General features: G+C 34.4%; 1 protein-coding gene and 1 pseudogene across 2 annotated transcripts in view; one reads left to right on the top strand and one right to left on the bottom strand.

Annotated features, from left to right (window-relative positions):
* Nucleotides 1–7,289, top strand: part of LOC117012065 (40S ribosomal protein S8-like) — a 76,788-nt pseudogene extending 69,499 nt beyond the window's left edge.
* Nucleotides 1–25,682, bottom strand: part of SEMA3E (semaphorin 3E) — a 247,692-nt gene that overhangs the window by 216,331 nt on the left and 5,679 nt on the right. The window lies entirely within an intron of this gene.

Raw genomic sequence — 25,682 nt, 5'->3', positions numbered from 1 at the left:
TCACCTGGAACTGCAGCCACCCTCAATTTACTCAGCCACAATCTCTGCTGGTTTTCACAGCCAGACTTATGGGGACTTCTCCCCCAGGCAATGGAACCCTGGGCTGGGGAGCCTGGTGTGGGGCTGGGACCCCTTGCTCCTGCAGTGGGTACCTCCTCAGCTGAGATATCCCTCCTAATTTTAATGGTCACCAGCAGGTGTTGGACCAGACCATTCCACATCTTTGCCTGTTCCACCAGTCTTGAGGTGGCTTCTTCTGTATGTCCTTTTATGTAGGACTTCAGTTCAGCTAGAGTTCAAGTATTCTCAATGATGGTTGCTCTGTAGTTTACTTATTATGTTATTTTTAATACAAAACAACATAGCATTGTCAACATAAGGAACATCCAAACCTGTAGAGAATTTTTTTAGTTTATTTGAGCCAAACTGGTGATAGCTGCTGGGAAGTAAAATCTCTAGGGATTGAGAAAATACTCTGGAGAATGGAAGTTTCTCAGCTTATTTCATACATTAGAATAAAAGAAGGAGCTGTAAGAAGGGTTACATAAAACCTACCGGTTGTAGATTAAGGGGGTAGGAAAAAACCAAGCAAATAAATCTCTGGGATTGGATAAAAAGTAAAATGGAGAAACACATACATCTTTTACATTGGTGGATACAGGACAGTTAATAATTGACATTTACAGCAGGTAGAGATGGCATTCAGGGAACAAGATAACAATAAAGGATTCTGGGGTCTTCTCCCCTGGTGTGAAGTTGTGCCCTGAGGGGTCTGGAAAAGGGGATTAATCTGACATTCCAAGGGTATGTTATCTTAGATACAAAAAGACAATAGATAAGCTCACTTACAATAAAGACAGACGTTTGTCAAAGAATTTACAGGCCTAGGACATGACTATACACCATGACTCCCTTTTAGTTAGGAATTTTTATGTTTAGATCATCTTTTGCTGTTACTTTTGGTCTTTCGCATTTGTATGGCTTGCCATGCAGGCCTTCTCTGAACTTGTCAGGTTTAGTCTGTGGCCCCTTTTTCATCCACAGCATAAAAAGGAATTTTTAAAAAGAAGATAATAATCATTCACATAATTTTACTGCCATTACAATACTACTTCAGTTTTATGAGTCTTTAAAATTTTTGTGCAGAGCATACATATTATATATCATTGTAATCATAGCCTATATATAATTTTGTTTTACTTTTTTCAGACTTTATCATAAACATGTCCCCATTCCTACTATGTATATATTACTATGTATAAGATAATGTCACAATTGGTATAACCAAGCTTTTATTGTGGTTCTAAAAGCATTGTAATTTGAAGCCCCTGGACATAGGCTAGTCTTATGGGAATCCATGAATTGCTTAAATGTGGATTCAACCTTTTGAGTGTACAGAGTTTTAAATTTTTCTGGAGAATCCATAGTATTCATCCAGTTTTTAAATGGTTTGTAACCCAAATGGTTATGAGCACATTTAAGCATTCAAATTTGATAAAATCTCAAGTCCCATTGTTTGAGAGAGCTATGTTTAAGAAATATACACTATGGTACAACTTCCAAAATAAAATTTCATTCATTTTAAGGATTCAGGAGATGCCTGCCAAGAAGTAAAAGTAAAGCCATCTGACAAATTACTAAGTATTGAGAAAGTATAGAGAAAAGTCTGACAAATTACTATGTATTGAGAAAAATAATTTAGACATTATGATATATGTAATATATTCCTACACATACATTTTACCTCTTTCAAAAAAAAACCACTTTGAATAATATTCTAACCACTGCTGTATATTTAATCATATAGCATAACCCTGAAGTTCAAAGAATTCTCCATTAATAATACAAAAAAAAAAAATGTTGAAATGATGTATGTTAGTCTCCTACTTTAAAAACTGAGATTTATATTGGATAATGGTAGTATTTCAATAGAGAAATTCTACTTAACAACAACAGTTTAGTTTGCTGGAAAAAAAACTATGATATGGCTCAAGGCATATTGTATAGTTTAAATACAAAATGTACTTTTTCTCAACATTTTCATTAGGTTTTCCCTTACCCTGAGGAACAAGTTATTTGGAAACCATGTTTCAGAGTTCATATAGTAACTCCCCAATAAGATCTCCCTATCCTTAAAACATAATTATTATAAAAGCTAATATTTCATGTAGAAAAATATAATGAAGACTAATCTACATACTATTGGGAAAGATAGTCTGCTATACAAAATGGAAATTATCTTTCAAAACCCATACCCATAATTCAGCCTGTTGCATTAAAAAGTACAGACACTGGGTTTGAGTCCAGTTTTGTCATTTGCTAACTACATGGTTTTACTTGGGCAATGCATTTAAATAATTGAGACTCTTTTAGCTTATGCATGAAATATAAATAATACTATAAAGCTATCTGGAGGATTTGAGATGATGCATCTAAATCATTAGGTGCACAGTAGATACTTAAAAATAGTAATTTTCTTTCATAGTGGAAGACGCATCCTAACATCATAACTATTCTAAAATCTGAAAGCAATGAAACCTATTTTACTGTATGCCTTTTAATCTCTCCCAATGAATCCGTTTAACTCATACTATCCTTCTCACCATCCTTTCATCAATAAAAAAATAACATACAGAAGCAAATTTAAGATATTCAGAAATAAAACATGGGAAGAAGTTATTAATTCTCCTTTGTGAATCAGGCTGTATGACTGCTTAAAATAGGCCTAACAATAACACGCTGTTTTTAATGGAGCAGTGTAAACCACAAAACAATATGAAATGACTACTGTTTTCAGAAAGTACTCTTTCTTTGCTCATTTCATCTAAAGTTGAACTAACAAGGAGCTCTATTTACCACTACATGGAGAAACAGGCTTACTCAGACATAACATGAGAACAATTCAAGTCTAAAAATAATCCATATTAACATGGTTAACAAAGCTTTTGAATTAAGATTCGTATTTTTCTGTTTTTAATATTCTTTTGTATTGTATAATCCACATTTCAATTGTTTTATCATAATTATTCATACCAAGATAGTAAAACTTATGTAAAACTTAAGAATATATTCAAAACTGTACTCTTTGGGATGATATAAACAGAAAGGTAGTTCTTTCAAAACAGTATTTTTTCACATACCTCTCTTAGTTGCCACTAAAACTACATATTTCATCTTAATTTCCTATTCATCCTTGTTAGAGAATCAGAAATACAATTTTCTTTATAAGGATTTACTGAAAAAAATGCAACAAAAATAACTTCTAAGGATGTGGTGTCTTTTAAAGCATTTAAAGTACACAACAATATTCATATACAAAAGCAGAGCAACAAGAATTCCAGGAATATTACTGAAACTCTAAAAGAAGTTCCAAGTATGTGAGGTAGAAAAATGGAAATAAGAATTATTTTCTCCACCCTTCAGTCTCTCTTAATGTTATAGAGAGAGAGAAGAGTTGCTCTGTTTGCCCCTGACAGTCCCAAGTGATTATTTAACAATTGTACCTGTCACAAGTTGTCACTTCACTCTCTACTTTCTAATGCGTAAGGATGAGAGAAAAAAGAGTATGAGATACAATAATATAGGTAAGTCTAGCTTCTCACATGCCTCCAAAGTGCTAAAATTCAGTAGATAAATAGCAAGCTAGATTTTATTTCTGATTCAGCATTGTGGACAACCAGCCACAAGTTATTTTCCTGTTCAAATGTAAGAGATGCTGTGTTTCTTCTTTGTAAGGAAAGAATTACCCATTTAGTGTAGAGAGAGTTGGCATGGCACAATCAGTTATGCAGAGTGACACCTGAAAATAATTTACTTGTATGTGGAGAAAATAGCTTGCTTAGTCATGTCTAGTAGCAAAAATGTTTTCTTCACAAATGAAAGTGTTGCAAATTGTCAGTCAAGAGAGGACAGGTTATGCAGAAATTTAAAACAACCCTAGAAATATCAGTAGCTTAAAACAACAGACATTTATTTCTAGATCTGTTTACGTATCCAAGGCAGGTCTTCAAGTGATACCCTGCTGAGCAAGTAACTCTGGGACCCACAATAACAGAATCTCCATCTTGGCAAGTGCATTTGTGACTGCTGAGCCAAGAAAAGAAAATGTGACAAATCACACTCTCGGTCTCATAACTCACAGTTTTTGCACAGAAGTGGCAGTTGTTAATCTGACCTCATTTCATTGGTCAAAGCTAGTTACAAAGTCATGCTAACTTCCAAGGAGAGGTAGGGATATGCAGTCCTGTCATGTGCTCAACAATGAATTAAAACATCAATAAGGAGTTCAAAAAATATTTCGCAATAACTTCAATGTTTAAGTAACTTCCTACTTATTATTCTTAAATAGAGGATTTTGTTTCATTGAATCAATACACACTTATTGAATGTGTATATGAATATACGCATTGAATATATCTATGAATTGGACAAAGCACTATATTTCATGCAGAAGATAAACATGAATAAGATACCGCTCCTTATAACATATTTAGATAATATCACCACCACTACTACTAGATTCATCATACTTGAAAACAGTAGCTCTTATTAATTGAGCACTTTCTCTATTGCCAGAACTTTTCTAAGGGCTCCTCTGGCACCTATATACCTTACATTCTACAAGTAACCTGAAACTACCACCATTGTACTCCTTAATTTGGGATCTGATTTCTCCAAACAGTGCTAAAATGGGAATATACTGTTTATACAGTTTACATTATAAATAGCATTCAAATCACATAAGGTTGTTATTCAATCCTCTATGTGCCAGATAGTGTAGCACTGAGGGACCTGGAGACTGACTAAAATACTGATGAGAAGAAAAACTTAGGGGAAATGCAAGAGCTTGGATGATGGCCCAGAGGAAAAAAATAGATTCACCTGGGCTCTACCATAATGCGGGCAGCCATGGGTGAATGTGGGGGGTCCTAGAAGCTGGCAAAAGAATGATATTTCTATTGTTAAGGAAAGACGATTTATACGTTAAAACTACACCGAATGTCTAAGGTCATAAAAATAATAACATTAATAAGTCATACTTTATATACCTCCGTCACGTTTTTCCCACTGGAGGGAGAGAATTTGCAAACACGCATCCATACCTTCCCACCTGAGGGCAGATTTTACAGCAACTATATTGAAAAAAAAGAAAAGAGGTTCTACTGTTGTAAGTGAACTGCAAAACACTGGAAAGAAGGGTCTTGAATGGAAGAAACATGGAGGAGTCACCTGAGATATAATAATAAAGAATTTGTTTTCGTTAAGCTTTTTAAACACTAAGCTTTTCTAAATACTATAAGACCTGATGTGGAACCTCACTCTCTCCAGAGAGCTTTATTGACTAAATGGAATTTTTTCATTAGGAAAGGTTTTAAGTAATCCTGTTTAAAGTTAGTGAAATGGATTAATTGGATAAATTGATTAAGAAAAGAAAAAAAAAGTCTTCACTAGTATCTATTTTGTGGTAAGTTAAATGGGGGTCCTTGAGGAGATTAGACTACGAAGTAGGTAATCTATTTGGATCCCTTCCAAATCTATGATTTTTGTGATTTCAATAATTATGTTTGGTTGTGGGTAAATAGATGCTGCTAATTATGTGTGAGTCTGTTTTCTTAACCTTTTGGTACGTGGAGATTTTATACGGCAAATACATTTTGGACTATGGCAGTAATTATGATGCATGATAGAGAAATATCTGCATCATTATAGAACTTGACCTAGCTAGGCAAATTGTCATTCATGTTATGACCTTTTTTACATAAGAGAAAAATCATTTTTTTTTTTTTGCATTTCCTACTTTTTGTACAAGTACATTCTAGATGAAATAGAAGTACCATACATCTGAAGTTCGAGCTCACTAGTTCTGACATGGGACATTTTGACAGAATAGAAAAAGGAATTATATTTGATTTTTCTGTATTTGTAGAAAAATCACAATCTATCACCCTTTATTATCTTCCAATGAATAGAAAGTGTCTGGCAAACTGGCTGCGGTCTACTTATTCAAGGTATTCCTTGCTCTTTCTCAAAAGTTTGGCTTTCTCCTAAAAATCCACTACAGCGTCCACCTCACGCTTGTCCTTTTGCATCAGCCTGCAATGCCCTCTATCCACCTTGTTCTCTCTTTACTGAAATCTTACTGCATCCTCTGGACCCACAGGAGACCCACCACGGCCAAGCAGCAATCGTCAAAGATTCCAATACATGCCCTTTATTGTCTTCATTTTAATAATCAATTTGGTTAAAATTCCTAAATATGTCTTAAGAATTATTATTCTAAATAAAAAAAATACAAAGTACAAACTATATTTTGTCATAATTTTAAATATTTTTGTAGCCATTTTCACCATTAACATATGTTCATGCTTTATATCCCTATATAACCTTCTTTTGCAATGGTATTTATATATAATCCTCTTTTAAGAATGGCCAACTTCTATTTCATATATGAGTGGTAACAAATACCCTCAGGAGGTTGCCTATAATCCCCACCAAATATTTTTCCATAACTGAGTCAGAGTATAAAGAGCTTCCACTTCCTTTACTAGAATTTATAATTTGGATACATTAGTAAACTAAGAAATTTATGAAGGAGGAAATTTTAAATCAATCTTTAATGGGCTTTTTAAAAGGTTGCTTCAGCTCTTTCCAATCAGCGCTGAGCCATGAGCATCTCGGGACAAGTGGCACAAAGGCCGCAAGACGGGGCGGCAAGAGAAAGCCCTACCACAAGAAGCGAAAATAGGAGCTGGGACGCCCTGCTGCCAACACTAAGACTGGCCCCCGCCGCATACACACAGTCCGTGTGCGTGGAGGCCACAAGAAGTACCTGCATTGAGGCTGGACGTGGGGAACTTGTCCGGGGGCTCCGAGTGTTGTATGTGCAAAACAAGGATTATTGATGTTGTCTACAATGCATCCAACAAGGGACTGTTCCGCACCAAGACCCTAGTAAAGAACTGCCTCGTGCTTGCTGACAGCACACCGGAGGGACAGTGGTATGAGTCCCACTATGCACTGCCCCTGGGCCACAAGATGGGGGCCAAACTGACTCCTGAGAAGGAAGAGATTTTAAACAAAAACGATGACAGCAAATTCAGAAGAAATATGATGAAAGGGGAAAGAATGCCCAAATCAGCAGTCTTCCAGAGGAGCAGATTCAGCAGGACACACTTCTTGCATGAATCGCTTCAAGACCAGGCCAGTGTGGCCGAGCAGATGGCTGTGTGCTAGAGGGCAAGCAGCTGGAGTTCTAGCTGAAGAAAATCAAGGCCCGGAAAGGCAGATAAATCCTCCTCCCTCCTATGTTAGTCCATGTAATAAAGGTGTTTTGTGTTCTGTAAAAATAAATAAATAAATAAATAAATAAATAAATAAAAGGTTGTTTCATGTACTAGATCTTACCAAACAAAATGCTGATCTGGAATTTATACAAGGTAGAGTAGTGCTTAAAAAGTATTCTTTGACAAAAACAAAAAAATATATATATCGACCTAAATGATTAAGTTTAGGATAACATATTTGGGAATAATTCTAGTTATCTATAAACAGGCTATTTCTAGGTCCTTAGGCTAAATAAGACGCTTTTGAAGTAGAGCTTGTCCCACATGTTTCTTGTATAGAATGAGTATCCAGAAAAGACCAGTTGATCATAGCACAACACATTTATCCATATATTTATTGAGGTTTTACTCTTTGCTAAGTATTGTGATATGTGCTTATAATACAGTGATGAATAAAATATTGCTGCCACTCTCAACAAGTTTATCCTAGTGAACTTAATAGATAAATGGACAATTGCAATACAGTACAATAATTGTAAGAAAGTACGAGGTCTGACAACTAAGTTTGCAAACTTTTCACAACAATGTTGCTAATCTTTTTTTTGATATCAGAGGAATTATTCATTATGAATTTGTACTAACTGGACACATAGTAAACCAAGTTTACTACTTGGAAGTGCTGAAAACGCTGCGTGAAAAAGTTAGACGACCTGAACTTTTCGCCAACAATTCATGGCTTTTGCACCAGGACAATGCACCAGCTCCCATGGCACTGTCTGTGAGGGAGTTTTTAGACAGGCAACAAATAACGTTATTGGAACACTCTCCCTACTCTCCTGATCTGGCCCCAAAGACTTCTTCTTTATCTGAAGATAGAGGAAATATTGAAAGGAAAACCTTTTTGATGACATTCAGGACATCAAGGGTAATACAACGACAACTCTGATGGCCATTCCAGAAAAAGAGTTCCAAAATTGCTTTGAAGGATGAACTAGGGGCTGGCGTTGGTGCATAGTTTCCCAAGGGGAGTTGTTCAAAGGTGGCCATAATGATATTCAGCAATAAGGTATATAACATTTTTTCTAGGATGAGTTTGCTAACTTAATTGTCACACCTCATATGCATGGAGTGCTACAGTGGTTAAGAAAAGATTGGCAAAGGCACATCATGTCTAAATCGAGTCCTAAAAATGCACAGGCATTAACAGTAAGCAGAATATGAAGGGCAAATACAGACAAAAAGAAGAGATATTCTAGGAAGCAGAAGCAATGCACAAAGACCTAGAGGCAATAAAAACCTTGACAGTCTCCAGAATGTTGTGGAATTTAGTAGCTCTGGAGACTGGAACTCAAAAAAAGATACATAACAAGAAGGACAGGAAAAGTAAACAAGTTTCAGATCACAAAAACCATAATGTAGCATGCCAAGAAGTATGCATTTCCTTTAAAATGTCATGTGCATTCTTCCATTAAAAAGTTATTTGGGGAAGTTAAATGAGTAAGATTTGCATTTTTAATGATCACTCTGCTTAAAGTATGAAGAGTAGATGGGACTGACAGTAAGATATCAGTCAATTTCAATAAAGCAGATGGACCACAAAAACACCTTTGGGAACCAAAGAGATAGAAATTAATTTAAGAAACAATAAATACGTAGTGTTCATGGACTTGATGACCACCTGACTCAACGAAGATAGTTGGGTTGGTGGTGAAAGTGTCTGGTAAGAGAGAAGCAAGATCAAGGGCCACTTACCTATTTGTGACTTGGCCACCGGGGTTAATGCATACACAATTCACTGTGATGGGCAACACAGGAGGAAGATAATGAATCGAATTTTGGATATGCTGAGTTTGGGAAGGATCACTGGTAGAGACATTTAGCAAATAAATGTATACACAAGTCTGAAATTCATGAGAGACCTGTTTTCCAGACTGTGTCATCTACAGGTCTTTTCCCTTCCTCCCTTCTCTAATTGATGTCTAGAGATGGGGGTAGGGAAGGAGTCATAGCTTTCTACCATCCTCCTGCATTTTGTGTTACTCATCATGTATTGTATACAGTCAGGAGTGGAGTGGGAGATGACAGAAGAGATGCTGCGAGTAAGGAAATGGTAAAAAGTCCGAGTAAGAAAGGTAATGGGGAACTGGTGGAATAAACATTTGTGAGTACCTACTGCGAATCACAATTTTCACTATAAAGTAGGTACTATCCATTTTAACTGACGTTGAGAAAACTGAAATTGATGGAGATTAAGTAATTTACTCAAATTCAGTCAGAAGCGAAGAGTTGAGGTTAGACGTAACATAATTTTTATCTTCTCTTTGGCCTCATTACGACAGCTTAGCCTTAGTGACAAGTTTGTTGGCTGATTCTAGTTCGCCATTCTACAGATACTACTTTATGTTGCCAATAAGTTTGTAGAAATGTCTATTTAATATCATCAGCCACTGTGTCCTCAGCTATCCATATTATAACCAACACGGCCTTACTATACACAATCAGTTGGCTCAAATTTATTCTCATCTGGACAGTGCTTGATTAAGTATTGGTAAAATTTGCCTCTGTGACCTTCTTTGCTCTGTTTTTTGATGGACGGCTAGCACATTTTTGTGTTAAAATAAAATGGTATATGGGCATTCTAATTATAAATGTTAACATGACAGTTCAACTGGGTATTAAGAAAGTGAACAAAATCCACATGCTGCTACTCAGAGATAAATACAATGGGATATACAATTTTTTCAGAATTTTTTCATACTCATACATATATATAGTTTGGAAATATGAGATTATGTTATACATAATGTTTTGTCAAAAATCTTATTTTTACTATAAATTATGTAGTAGACACATGTGCACACATGCACATATATGTATACACATATATATATACATATATATTTACATTCTTATCAAGTGGTTCAAATATGGTTCAAAATTTAACATTTTAATAAATGTTATAAAAGTGTTTTTTAGAAAACCATGACTCCCTCTGTTCAACTCCTTCTTTTCTATTTATATAGTAATACCTTATATCACAAGGCTTAAAGGTCTTGGAGTCATTTAAAGTCACTTTTGAATGTTTTTGCGTATTTTTGTTCTGATCCATTATGTGTTAAATGCATGGTGTAAACCTCAGTTGGTCACTTAATTTCATATTATTGTGGTCATTTTCATAAAATATAGATGAATCATACTTGGATTTAGCAAAAAATTAAAGTTAGCAAAAAAATTAAAATTTCATATAAACATGAATAATTTTTAGTGTACATACATCTCCTTGCAATAGTTGGAACATACTTGAACGAAAAATTATTTGCTGCTTTCTTGGAATTTGCTTAACTGAGTGTTCTGAATTTTATCTATTAATCATCAATTTGAGCCCTCCGCTTACTAAGACCCATTATTAACCCATTTCTGTCATTTCAAATAGTCCAAGTCATGTATTTGTTTTTAGTATAAAATGAGAAATAAAGAAAACAATAGTTCACTTGAAGCACTATATTGAAAAGGATTCTGAAGCTATGCCTGTTCTCGGAAGTACAGAATGCCATTTTCCTTGTCTGTTATGGATATATTAAGAGTAATCACATTTGCCTTGAATTTGTCACATGTGAGAAAATACTATTTCCTTCCCTCTTTGAACATTATTTTGAAAAAGGAAACAAAGGGAAAGTATACAAAATAGAAAAAAAAATACTGCTGTTAGAAAAGAAGGCAAACTATTATCAATTGTGGACAATATAATTATAAATAGATACTAGATAAATAGAGCCGAAATTGTGTTTGTTGTTTCATCCAAACCCCTAGAAATAGTACCCTGGCATTCAGTAGGTACTCAATACATAAGTAGGTACTCCATAAATAGTTAAACAAATGTTTTACGCTTTATTTAATAAGTCCTAGGAGAGAAGAAGAAGGTTCTCATCATATATGTCCTATATCGCTCAGAATGGACAGAATGGAGTAATAAAAATGAGGGATTTATCCTATATTCTATAAGATTATCTGTAGATTTGCACACAAAAAAAAATCCAAATGATTTTTGAATACAAAACATTTTGTGAGATAATTTTCTTCCTGACTTTGATGGTATTTACAGATTATGTCTACTAATCAAAGACACATCAGAATGGATAGTACTACACCTAGTTCACAATAATAATGTGAATGGATCTTGCTTTTAAAAAGTAGGCATTTTAAAGTGTCCTGATATCAATGTGATTCTTGGATAAGAATATGGTGGTTAAAATGGAAAAAAATATTATTCTAAATTTATACTACTAGGTTCCCAAAATACCTTCTCACCTGGCTAACCAACCATATTTTTAGAAATCGATACCTCTGAGATAATCAGAGTAAGTGCATAAAGGGATATGTATACAAATGATCACAACAATATCACTTATAATAAGAAAATAAAACTAGAAGCAACTTAAATGTCCTGTAATCTACAACTGAGTACATGAATTATGCTACATTCAAACAAGGTAATACTATAGGATAATCAAAAAGGACGCAGTATAACTCTATAGTTATCCTTAGCCTGGGAATACTTCATGGCATAGATAACAGCAGATTAATAAGCATGCACAATACGAACTCATGTTTATAAAAATCATTTATGTGTTCAAATATATAACTACATATCTGGAAGGATGCTTATTTACCAAAATATTAACAACTTTTAGTGGGATTCATAAGTATCCATTTTGATTTTAGGTAGTTTTTGTACTTTCTCCTAACTTACACTTTTCTTTACTATCAAGAAAAGCAATAAAATAATTTTACTTTATAAACCCTCTAGTTGAAAAAATGCTACTTCTTATATAACAGGAATTTAGGTTTAGAAGTTATATTTGATGTCATATTTTTTAGAATATAGAATAATCTATAGTATTATAGAATATTTTTTATTTACTTGAGATAGATTAATTGATTTAAAAAGAATTGTTTCACTGTTTAACTTAAAGGAAACGAAAGTTTGACAGTCTCTATAATAATATAAGGGAAAGTGGTTTTTATTTCTCCATTTACTCTTATTGATGAAATTGTTATAGTAAATAAAATAAGATAGCAAATGGTTAACCCTATCTCTTTCATCAATACATATAACTTAGAGGAAAAATATTATATTCAAATATGCTTGAAAGCACTTGAAGATAATTTACTGATAACAACTGCAAAACACTCCAAACATACCTTACAAAGCAAATTTGATTTATGGCAGAGCAGTGAGAGTGTTTGTCATGTGTTATTTTCTGAGATAATGCAGGCATCCTGTTTATTACAGCACAGAATTTTGAAACATTGTCAATTACTGCTATAAAAACTGTTGTATACGGAGATACATATGATAGTGATACACCTTATAACAATGACAATCTTGTTACTACCCTTAGAGCCATTCCTCCTCTACATTCAAAATTCCTAGAGTGTAAACAGCTCATAAACTAGTAAGATAGGAAAATAGCCTGGCTGAAGGTAATCCTATAACAAAAACAGACAGTGGGTACAAATAAGCTTAGTAAAAAATATAAGTTTCTTTTTTTAAATTTAATTTTAATGATGCATATTTTTTAAGATATAAAGTCTTCTGCAGAAATATGTTTCTAGATCTTACTATTTGATTTACAAGGAGTTAATGAAAGAAATATTCAAAAAAAGAATCATGTGATTCTTTTTTTAAAGCATAGGACTTCCTACAAATACCCAGAGAGACTGGCAAATCTGCCAAATGACAGCAAATTAAAGTTACAAAATTAAGCAATCACAGCTATGATGGTATTTTAATTCTGCCATTCTGTTGTGGTGACCATTCCAAATTCTTTTAAAATAAAAATTGTTAAGACATTTAAAATCTCCTGTTTAACTGTGAAGAAAGATTGTGTTTTACTTCTTCATATTAAAGAATTTCAAATTAACCTTTCATTTACTAGAATTATATAAAGTATCTTATAATATTTAGGAAGAAAATCAGCAATGACATTTATTGGGCAACAAATTCCCTGAAAGCCAAAAGCATATATTTTATATATTCTAATTTTAAGTTTGTCTTAAATGTGTGTTTCAATTCTCCCAAATACCAACATTTTAGAAACAGCCCCCAAAATGTATATTTTAAATTTAAAAATACTTTAAAAGAATGTCTACAACAAATGCAAGTTTTATCATTTCTAATGAACGAGTTCCCTTAAGACAATAAATGTGGGAACTGATGTTAAGAAAATGAAGTAAGAACACACAATAGCAGAAATAGTCTTTGAATATAAGACTGTTTCACTCCTGAGCTCTTGTCCTTTTTCAGGGCACCACATGCTGTTACTATGCTTATGATCCACATTCTAGACTGGAGAGAGTAGGAGAGGGTTTTCCTTAACTTCAACAAATAAACCACACATGTGAAGTCAAGAGCTGGTTTAGAGTCTGTGTGAAAACCCTCAGAAGGCCTGACAGCAATCTCAACATAAAGCAATAGGTTGGCATATTTGCCAAATAAGCTGCTGTCAATTCAGGTGGCTTTAATAAATAAAAGTCACTATTCTGTGAACGAGGCAGGAATCTCGTGAGTACTGACTGTGGAGATCCCTTCTAAGGGGGACACTGTCAAGGGAAGCGTGATCAGCATCCTGACAGCAGACTAGGGATAATCATGGCACGCAGAATATGCATCCCCCAAAAGGGCACGATTACTATATGTACACATTTGGAATCTGTCAAGACTCATACGACGCTGGCATTAGAAGAAAGAATTAAGACTAAAAAGTGGAAGGTACACGTTAAATCAGATGTGAGATTAGATAGATAAACGCGTTTCTCCTCTTAAGAACATACAAACAGGAATGGACTTCCTTATCAAATAGTGATATCCCTTTCTATGAGAATGTACACGTTAAAAATGATAAACGTGTCTGGATGCTATGGACATGATTTAAATCACTAAAATTCTTACCATCAATAAAATTATCTGATTTTGGTAAAATTCTACAAGGTTTCCTAAACTCCAGTCTTTTTCTAATTAGTGATTTGGTTTGATTATTTGGTTGGAATAGGATATATAAAATGCTAAGTGTGTAACGTTGGTCTTAATTGCATAAGTGTAGTTAATGTTTTTTTCCACATTCCAGGAGTTACTCCTCTCTCCCACTCTCTTGTTTTCTCTCCCTTGCTTTCTCCTTCCCTCCCGCTTCCTTTCCTCCTCTCCTCCCCCACCCCTTTCTCCACTCTTGCTTTGGCATGCTCTCTTCTGTACTCTTTCCCTGTCCCTCTTCCTCTCTCTCTTTGACTTTCTTTCCATCAGACAATTTCTTAGCATTTACTATATCCCAGGCACTATTCTAAGTGCGTACAAATGTTCTTCCTTTTAATTCTATCACAATCACTGACAAAAGTGCTATTTATTATCCACCTCTTTGAGTCAGAGAAAGGTTAAGTAATGTGTCCAAGAACACACTAATAAATTTGTTTCTGATACTTTGCTTTCCAAAAGGTGCTCAAAAGTGGAAAAAATAATGCACAAAATGAACCAGCTTGTTTGCCTTCAGCAGCCAGGTATAAGAGAGTCACAGACAGATGAGGATGCCATGTTGGAAAAATCATTATGTAGTATCTGTTTTTTTAAAAGTTCAGCAGAAGGAAAGATTATAAAATTAAATAAAATAATAAAGTTAGGAATGGACCCACCCCAAATTATTTAGATGCCAAAGGAAGCCAATCCCAGCTGTTATTCTTTGCTCTCGCTGCCATCCTGCAAGAGCAGTATGGGGGAGTGTGGGCAACAGGCTGCAGGAGCAGCTGGGCCTATTTGTTAAGAGAAAAAAATAGTCAGTGGAGACAAAGGGAAATTTCAGGGGCGAGCCCTGTGAATGGAAACCTGGAGCCTGGCTGGGGGAGCCTCCGAAGTGAAATGCAGCAGGGCTGTCAGCAGTGAATTTACAGTATTCCAGAAACCATTCACAGGCAGAGCCTCTGTGCCCTATAGAAATGCTTTTGCTGGCAAGAGTTTCATTCTTACCAATGACAAATTGTGTATAAATGTTCTCATTTACCAGTATTCTGGGCATTCAAAAATAAAGCAATATCAAGGTCTGTTCTAACTATAAAGTGGGTGTATATTAGCAGACTAAAAGGACAAATGGCATATTTAGTCTAAAATATATATATATATATATATATATATATACACACACACACATGTATAGATTGCTGTTATAATATGTTCACTAATATAGAAATGTAAATGCCTAAAACATAATTATATATTCTAAAAGATAACTGCATATAATAAAATCCTAGTATTCTACTTATTTTACATCCCCTGAGACCAATATTATAAAAGGCATCTGATGTGTTTTCTGAGTGATTACTGCTTTATGTGCATGTAGATATTCTCATTGATATCAGCTTCGTAATTTTGTTTTTTATATTTATTCCTTTCCAATTTTATTGATTTTAAGTCTTAAGGACTTCTCTTTTGATTCTCCAGATACGAAAAATTCTTCTACAATCTTAAAATAAATCAGACTTCAGTTTGCGCATACATATTTTGGAGCAAGTAAAAAACATTTGGCAAAAAAATCTGTCAAAGACCAGTACATAACTTTTATCTTATTTCTGAGAAATATAATGACAAAGATATCATTACATTCTTTTAATTGTAAGCATAATTGACTTAACTATAATATTTTTCTTCTCATATATGTCTGTATATTATTACAGGGAATTTTGCCTTGGGGAATTACTAGGAAATCAAATCACATTAATGTGTTAAAATTTAAACATATTAACTTCTCATAACTGTGACATATAGTAAGAAAATTGATATTTTTGGTGGCTCCTACTATCCATTCCAGTATTTCATAATCCTATCTTCTCTTTTCTCTTTCTTCATTCTGAACAAATGCAAAGGAAATATTTTGCGTTCTCTTATTAGTGAAAAGGTGAAATTTTCTGGACAATTGAGTACATCATAAACTAAAATTTTATCATCTAACATTGAAAAACTATTTTTTTCTTTTTGATTTAAATTTTAAACATGGGTAGTATGGCTATTCTAAGAATACAACATATGCTTTGCTCAAGTTTATACAGACCCTTAAACTGTTAGCAAGCTCAATATTCTAGTACCCATTCTAAGCAATTACAAAGTATCTGTCAGATATCATTCATCTGAGCAGAAATATGTGTAACATTTATGCATTGTGGTATGCCAAACTTGAAATTTTTTTTAATCTTTTCTTTTTTGTTTTTGGCTTTGATAAGGAAATATAAGCTATCTCTGTTTCATCAATAATAATAGAGTTATTTCCAAAGGAATCATTTTTATTTTCCAACACTTTTCCCATTTAAAAAAAAAAAAACGTATTATTTGTGACTTGCTCAGTCAGAATTATCAAAATGATCCTATTTTCTATATATTTAGTTTGACAACCTGACTTTAGTTTCTAAAACTAAATTAATCAAGTGTTTCCCATTTCCATATTTATTTACTCCTTATAGTAGTAAGCAAGAGTGACAAATGTGTGCGTTCTCCTGAATTAATTTTACTTTTGACATTTCTGTTAATGTCCCTTAATTTTCTCTTTCACGTTAGATGTATTATATTTGATTAATTAACATGGCACTAAAAAGAAAAAAAAAACCTCAAACATACAACATTGCAAAATATATTGTCAATTTCTGTAAGGCTTGTAGATAATAAAATCTTAAGATAAGTGCTCATTGGTTCTTCCTCAATTAATTTGGGTTAGGAAATAAATTGAAAATATCTTACATAAACTAACTATAATCATAAAACTTATAACCATTGTCTATCCTCCTCACTATATTATTACCTATGCTTTTAAAATAATAAATCCACAAAACAAAGGCCACATAGTCAAATTATTCATAAAACAACCTTCACTCAAGGATAAACGGACAAAAACAAAAAGACATTCTTGCTTTTGGTCACTGAAGGCATTCCTCAAAAACGAAGGTGTTGGGTAAGTTCACTTTCATAGTCCTGCCTTTTTTTTTCTGATTTGTCAATAATTTCGTGAATTAATTCTTTGTCTTTCTTTCTTCATAGTACATCACTCTAGAAATCAATGAGATGCTACGTTGGACATTGGGAAATCACGATTGGAGCAAACTGGAGGACAAGGTGATTGAAATGTGACACTGACCATATAATGGCGCAGATGAATTCAACCTACCCTCTGCCAAAGGCTCAAACTATCTTTCCATAAAATATGGATATTTTTTCTGAATAATTCCAAAGCAGTTCTGGACTTTTCTTCATAGCTTTTGTAATAGAAGACTTAAAGTCAAACCAGGGCCTAACATTTTGGAGCAGTGGCAGAAGAAAAGTATTCTCAGCCTTTCTCCTCACTTCTGAATGTTCCTCAAGCCCCATCATCTAATTTTTTGAGATCTTCATTAGGAAACTTTTATATGTGGCACTCAACAAAAAAATTAAGATTAGTATACTAGTGTGAACAGAGATAACAATTAAATTCTATACATTAAATACAATAGATAAAATATATTTATTAAGTACCTAAAGTTTGTTACATTCTAAGGATTCGAATAATAAAAAGCAATATACTTGCTTACAAAATTTCAAATTCTACTTGCGAATTTGCATTAATTATATATTACTTACACAAAGAAAATGAGAATTCCTTAACATCCTATGTAAATGGGGCAATTTAATTTAGCATGAATAAAATGCATTTGTGATACTATTGTGTATAGAACAAAGAATACAGTGGAATTTGGTTAATTAAATATCCAAGGGTAACTGTGTTTCAAGGAAGATACAGTGGAATAGAGGTGGGAGAATGGCAGAAATTTTGGCAAGATGGGATAAGACACATAAACAATTTGTTCATTTCTTCTTGCCCAAGTTACTCCTATTCATCTTCAAGACTCAGCTCTGGTCCTCCTTTAATTCCCAACTCGATGCTTTCATAGCACTTTGTTAACTTTTATTATAGAAAAAAAAAATCTTGCTTCATCATGGCTTACCACTGTTTACAACTAGATAGTAAGCTTTTTGGGAAAAGGGTTTGGGTATAGGTAAGGTGTGTGTGTGCTTGTCTGTTAACAAATTTCTTATTTTATTTTTTGTGGTAAAAATTTTTATTATGGTACAATATATATGACAACATAAAATTTAGCATTTTAACCATTTTAAACGTACAATTCAATGATATTAAGTAAATTCACAATGCTGTATAACCATCACCCCTAAAATGAAAGGATAAAAATCGTATTATATGAAGAGATGCAGAAAAAGTATTTGAGAAGAAACAATATCCATTTATAATTAAAATCCTTAATAAAATGGGTATAGAAGGAAAGTACCTCAACTTAATAAATGCCATATATGAAAAACCCTCAGCTAATTTCCCACTTAACAGTGAAAAACTGAAAGCTTTTCCTCTAAGCTCAGGAAGAAGACAAGGATGCTGCCTCTCACCACTGTTATTCAAAATAGTATTGGATGGAAGTCCTCGCCAAAGCAATCAGGCAAAGAAAGAAATAGAAGTCATCCTAATTGGGAATGAAGAGGTCAAATTGTCACTTTTTGTAGATGACATGATTCTATATATAGAAAACCCTAAACGTTCCACCAAAAACAATCTATTAGAAACAATAAACAAATATAGTAAAATGGCAGGATACAAAATCAAGGTACAAGAACCTATTGCATTCCTATATACTACCAATACAAATTCAGAAAAAGAAAGGTAAACAATAATTCCTTTTGCAATTGCAACAAAAATAATAAAATACCTAAAAATAAACTTAACAAAGGATATAAAGAATGTATACACTGAAAACTAAAAAACATTATTAAAAGAAATTGAGGAAGACACAAAGAAATACAAAGTTCTGTGTTCATGGATTGGAAGAATCAACATAGTTAAAATGGCCATATTACCCAAAGCAATATAAAGATTGAATGCAATCTCCATCAAAATCCCAATGGCATTTTTTAAGAAAGAGAACAAAAAAACATCAGATTTGTATGGAATCACAAAAGACCTCTAATAGCCAAAGCAATCTGGAGAAAAAAGAACAAATCTGGAGGTTTCAACTCCCTGATATCATTACATACTACAAAGTGACAATACGAAAACCGCATGATATTGGCAGAAAGACAGATATGCAGACCAATGGAGTAGAACTGAAAACCCAGAAATAAACCCGTAGGTATATGGGCAGATAATTTTTGATAAAGGAGCCAAAAACATACAATGGAGAAAAGAAAGCCCTTTTAATAAATGGTGCTGGGAAAATTGGAAATCTATGTGCAAAAGAATGAAACTAGACTGCTATCTGTCACCATATACTAGCAAAATTAATTCAAAATGGACCAAATACCTAAATAGAAGAGCTGAAACAATAAATTGCATAGAAGAAAGCACAGGTACTAAACTTATGGATTTTGGGATTCAAATAGCATTTTATGAATTTGAACTCAAAAGCAAGGAAAGTAAAAGCAAAAATAAATGAATGGGACTATATCAAACTAAAAAGCATCTGCACAGCATAAGAAACCATCAAAAAAAAAAAGAGGCAACCAACAAAATGGGAGAAAATGTTAGTAAACAACACTTCTGATAAGGATCTAATTATATCTAAAATATGTAAAGAACTCATACAACTCAACAACCAAAACCCAATCTACTTAAAAATGGGCAGACAACCTCATCCAAAACTTCTCCCAAGGAGACATACAAATGGCCAACAGATATATGAAAAAACTGTCAACTTCACTAGTCATTAGAGAAATACAAATCAAAACTACAATGAGATATCATCTCCCAACTATTAGAATGGCTATTATCAACACAATAAGTAATAACAAGTCTTGGAGAGGCTGTGGAGAAAAAGGAACCCTCACACACTGCTGGTGAGAATGTAAATTGCTACAGCCACTATGGATAACAGCATGAAAGTTCCTCAGGAAATTAAGAATAGAATTACCATATAACCTAGCAATCTCTCTTCTACCTACAAAAAAAAAATCTGAAAATATTTATTTATAAAGATATACAGCATGTACCCATATGTTCACTGCAGCATCATTCCCAGTAGTCAAGACATGGAAACAACTAAAGTGTCCTTCAATAGATGATTGGGTAAAGAAGATGTAGTATATCTACACAATGGAATATTACTCAACAATAAGAAAAGATGAAATACTGCCATTGCAATAACATGGATGGATCTTGAGATTGTCACGCTAAATAAAATAAGTCAGAAAAACTTGAGAATCATATGATTTTACTCATATGTGGGATATAAAACTGAAAAAAAAACACGAACGGACAGCACAAACAAACAAACAAAAACTCAAAGACACAGATAACACTTTAATGGTTACCAGAACGTAAACAGGGGGAGGTAGTAAAAGAGGGTAAAATGGATCAAATATATGGTGATAGGAGAACTGACTCTTGGTGGTGAACACACAATGCAATATATAGAATTGTACACTTTAAAAATATATAATTTTACTACCACTGTCACCCTGATAAGTATAATAAAAAAAGAAAATGCTATTACAAACATCAAAACAATATGAAATAAAAATGGAAATAGTAAGCTTTAAAAATAATTAATTTGTATGTTAAATTATCAATAACTGTATATAAATATAGAATAGAAAACCAATAGGTAGAGAATGATATAATACTTCTGTTACTTATGAATTTAAGTATGTTTATTAAGACCAAGGCTGTCATTTGGAAATTTGAATAAATGACACTCTTAACCAAGGTGACGGAATGGAAGGGGAAAAAACTGAAAAGGGTAATATGAAAGTGAGGCTCCTTTGTAGCATTATCCCAAGCACTTAGCCCCCAGTGTTTCTCATGCTCAAGTGCGGATTAAGAATCACCTGCAGGGTTTGTGAAAAGACACATTCCCGAGCCCCAGAATTGTTGATTCGGTAGGCCTGATTTGGCAGCTCCCAGGGGAGGCTGATGGCCAGTCCCTACACTTTGTACATCACTGGTTAACCCTAGCTACTGTCTCCTCTCTGACCCCCGTGTGGAAGAGGAACAGAAGAAAATCCCAAACATCATCTCCTCAGCAATGAAATCTAACTAAGCCTTTCCTCAGGTGAATTATTTAGCAGTAGTTCTACCTCTAAAAAAATAAAATAAGCCTTTATAATTTTGTCATTTTGACTATAAGATCGAAGGCAACAACAACAAAAAGTTTTATTTTTATTCAGTAGATACGAAACACCCGACCTTTAGTTACAGGCTTTAGTCATTTTATTCTGTCCGGAGGTCTTACCTGAAAAATACTCCCTGCCCTCAAGGATCTTAAAATACATTTAAAGACAATAACATAAAATAATTGTATAAGCCACTGCAACAGGGTATCATACATCTCCAATGGTACAGTTACATTTTCTACACTAGTCACATGAGCTAGAAAGACAGTGTTCATTAGTCCCTTTATATTTATGAGGGAAGTAAGCCTCCAAAGTTCAATGATTTCCAAGAATAATACAGCATCAAATAGGGCACACTGGATTCAAACGCAGAATTTTAAAATTGCCTGTCCATACTCTTTCCACTAGGACATGCTAATAAAATTTCCAAAAGTGTTTTGGAGAAATTAGACACACTGGGAGGTCTGAGAAGGAGAAGAAAAGAGTCCTACTTTTCCAGAATTGAAAAGGAGCTCAGAAGTCACATAGTCCATAATAAACTTTTTGACTCAGGGTTAGGAAAAAAGCAATCAGGACACATAAATAGCTATAAGCAATGCTGTCAGCCTCTTTGGCTTTTTAGTGCCACAGTGTATCTTGAGATTTGAATTTAAGGTCCCCCTCCGTTCCTATCCTTGGCTGGAAGAAAACTGGTCAGGAAGGAAAGAGTCAGTATCCCCAACTGACCTCTATATTCGCCCTTTTTTATTCCCATTTTCTTTGCTGCCATTCTTTTCTGGTTCTGGAGTTAGCCTAAACACTTAAAATCACCACTGTGACTTATTCTTAGGGATGCTGTATCCTCTGCTCTAGCCGGTGAAGAAAAACCCCTCTTTATTCTGGTTTCAATGAATTAAAACTCAAAAAAACTCAGATAAAACAAGCCAAAAGTACATAGACATAGACAGGTTTGCATAAATACTATCCTAACATGCACTTAACTCAAGTTTAGCCACAGAGTGGATGGCAGATGCTATTCTCTCCTACTTAGTTCCCTAATTTCTTCCATCTCCCATTCTCCATAGTCCCATGGTCCTGGGAGCCTCAGCTTCCCACTGGAAAAATAGGCGAGACAAAGAGGGCAAGTTGTCCAGGTAGCTAGGAAGCGATTTATTCTAATACTTCATTTCCTGTGTCATACATTTCAACACATTTTGAACGCCTAATGAGTATAATTAAACTTTTTCTCTTTAAAAAATTAAATGTCATGTTTCTATCCATTGAATTAGACAACAAAAATGAAGTAAATATCAAAGGTAAACTGAGGACCAATACATATAAATCATTCACTAAAAGTACGTTCTTTCCACTTTGGGCTTAAGGTGGGGAAGAAATAAAAATATCTATCTGGGAAAGACAGAGGGGAGACGGAAAAAGAGAGGAAGAGAGGTGGTGAGAACAACACAGATGGGTCATCCAAGAATGAACTGATAAGAAAAAAAGGAAGGGGTGGTGGCAGTCACTCAGCAATGACAAGTGCATATAAAGGTAGATTTAAGAGCAACACCACCACCACAAGAAAGGACACTGATTATAGAGGACAGAATATGGTTGATGTGTCGGGAGGATGTCTGGAGCCCCAGCTGCTTCACTACAATGGAGCACTGAGGGGCATGAAGGCGACGAGGGAGAGAAAGCCAGAGCCTTTCTCCTAACAAGTTTTACCAAAGGAGCCATAAATAGTTGTTCAGGATTCCTTAGTTTCCCTGGTACTCCTCACCGCAGGCCCCATCAAACTTCCCTTTAAAAACACTGCTCTCCATCATTTTGTTGGATTCATATACCCATGTTACAACATTTATTGAACACCTACTAAGTGTCAGGAATGGTGCCCCACACCAGACATCTTACCTGTTTGTCTAGGGGAATGTGGAGTAGAAAGCGTTCTTTCACTTTCAATGCAAATAACATCCTGGGCTGGTAGCTGCCTAGAGGACACTGCTTAGTTTAACTTTTGACAGTGTCCTCGTCTGCCCTTAGTGATATTGGTTCTTTCATGCTTCACGAAGCTGGGTCTACAACTACCTTTGTCAGTAACTTTTGTTTAGTTTGTGACTTAGGTCTGCTGTCTCCAATGTACCATCAGATAAAGTTCCAAGCTTCCTTAAATTATTAATAAAGAAATTCTACAGTAACTGACAAACATGAGAGACACCAATACCCCTTGCTCTTCCTACTCATCCAGTCCATTAAGAGCTGGATTTCATAAAAGAAAAATCTTTGCTTTCAAGTAAAAACATACAAAAAACTAATGATTAAAAACTTTCCCTTATTTTAAGTCACAAATTAACTCACGATTGCTTTTTGAATGAAAAACGGATCCCAGGTAGGCTAATTCTCTCTGAACCTCTTCTGATTAATTGAGTAACTTATGAAGAGCTTCCTAAGGATAAAATATTTGCCACATGAATTTGCATTATCTCGTGTAATCCTGTCATAGTGCTACAAGTTATATATTGCTCCCTTTTTCTTTCAATTTTCATTGGGGAATATTGGGGAACAATATGGTTTTCCAGAACCCATCAGCTCCAAGTCAAGTCATTCTTTTCAATCTAGTTGTGGAGGGTGCAGCTCACTGGCCATGTGGGAATCGAACCGGAGACCTTGGTGTTATGAGCACTGCACTCTAACCCACTGAACCAACCGGCCACCCCGTATCATCCCATTTTAAAGATGAGAAAACTACTCATATACTCAGAATAGATCAATCACTTGCTCAGGTCACACAGCCAGAAACAAGATTCACATTAGGTATGCCTCATCTGAAATCTAGAGTATTTAGGCCACTGAAATTAGAATGTGAGACTGCTTTGTAGTACCTGGACCTAGACTATTTTTCATGTGTACTGTGCTAAGACTATGAGCTAAATCCCTGAGCAGAGAGCAGGGATAGTGGGGAGTTTAGTTACCAGGGATAGAAATGGAAATACCTCTTTAAACCTCAGAAATCATGGATTTATTTCCCTTTTCCATACTAGTTGTGAAAGCAAGATTACCAGGAGAATGGGGCCATACGGTGAGAATACCCTGCACCTGTCATTACCAGAACTAAGGCAGGCTGAAAACTTCGTGGATCAGTTGCTATGGCCACTACAAGAGCCCGACGAAGTCAAGTTATCAATTCCACAGACATTTCTGTTCTTGAAATCCCCACGTTCTTTGACAGGAAATGTTCTCTCAATATCTGATACTGTAACACTTGTTTTAAAGGTGGTGTTAACATATCCTTTTCATTCAGAGTCCAGGAAATCCAGCCTATAAAATATCCAGTCTTGTCATTATCATCCTTAGCATGAGTACAAAGAATAATGCTTGTTTAAGTGAAAGAAATAACGAACGACATTAATAGTTTCTCTTATGGTTCAAATGTTATTTAAAACCACACTGTGAAAAAATTCATTATTAAAATAATCATCCTTTGTATAATTTATATAATATTCCAAAGTGTCAGATGTGCTAAAGACTACTAACAACATTTAGCCCTGTCTATTGAAACCAAGAAAATAATCTAAATCTTCACTCTGCAGCTTTTGGAAAATGTTTTAAGCGGTATAATTTCAGTTATGTTTTGTTTTAAATTCTTTGAGAATGAATTTCCAAGACCACTTGAACGTTGCCGTGGCTATGGATGAAGGGGCATGCATGCATGCAAAGTGCTATTTCTGGATTCCTGCAGACTAAATTCCTCTACTAAACCACATAAGATTTTACACACAAAGATAAAGGAGTAAGTCTTTGCATGCTCTCCCACTAACGACTTCAATGATGATTCCAGTAGATATCTTTGATGAAATAAAACTGGTTCAGCAGATTGTTAACAATAATTTTCACCAGCAATGGCCATCATTTGATGTTTGGTGCTTTATTATGTGGTCATAGAACCGAGGCCACCAAGTGATCTCATCCCAGACAGAAACAGAGGCGCTCTCTATAACATGCTGTCAGGCTAAATAACAAATCTGACATGGACAGTAAAATAATAATATGGCAATGCAAATTTTTGAAAGAATATTCAATTGTGACAACATGACTATTGCATACATTTATTAGTCAAGAAAAGTATTGGTTCTTTATTATGTATAGAACACTGCCCTCACAAAACTTTTAAGAAATGGTTTTATACAACTAAATTATTTTGCAGTCCCAAATCGGCCCGGCTCATTTATAAATTCCATTTACTG

This window comes from Rhinolophus ferrumequinum, chromosome 20 (genome assembly GCF_004115265.2).
Source record: "Rhinolophus ferrumequinum isolate MPI-CBG mRhiFer1 chromosome 20, mRhiFer1_v1.p, whole genome shotgun sequence".
NCBI classification, from domain to species: domain Eukaryota; kingdom Metazoa; phylum Chordata; class Mammalia; order Chiroptera; family Rhinolophidae; genus Rhinolophus; species Rhinolophus ferrumequinum.
Note: the sequence above shows the minus strand (reverse complement) of the source record. Positions and strands in the feature narration are given on the sequence as shown.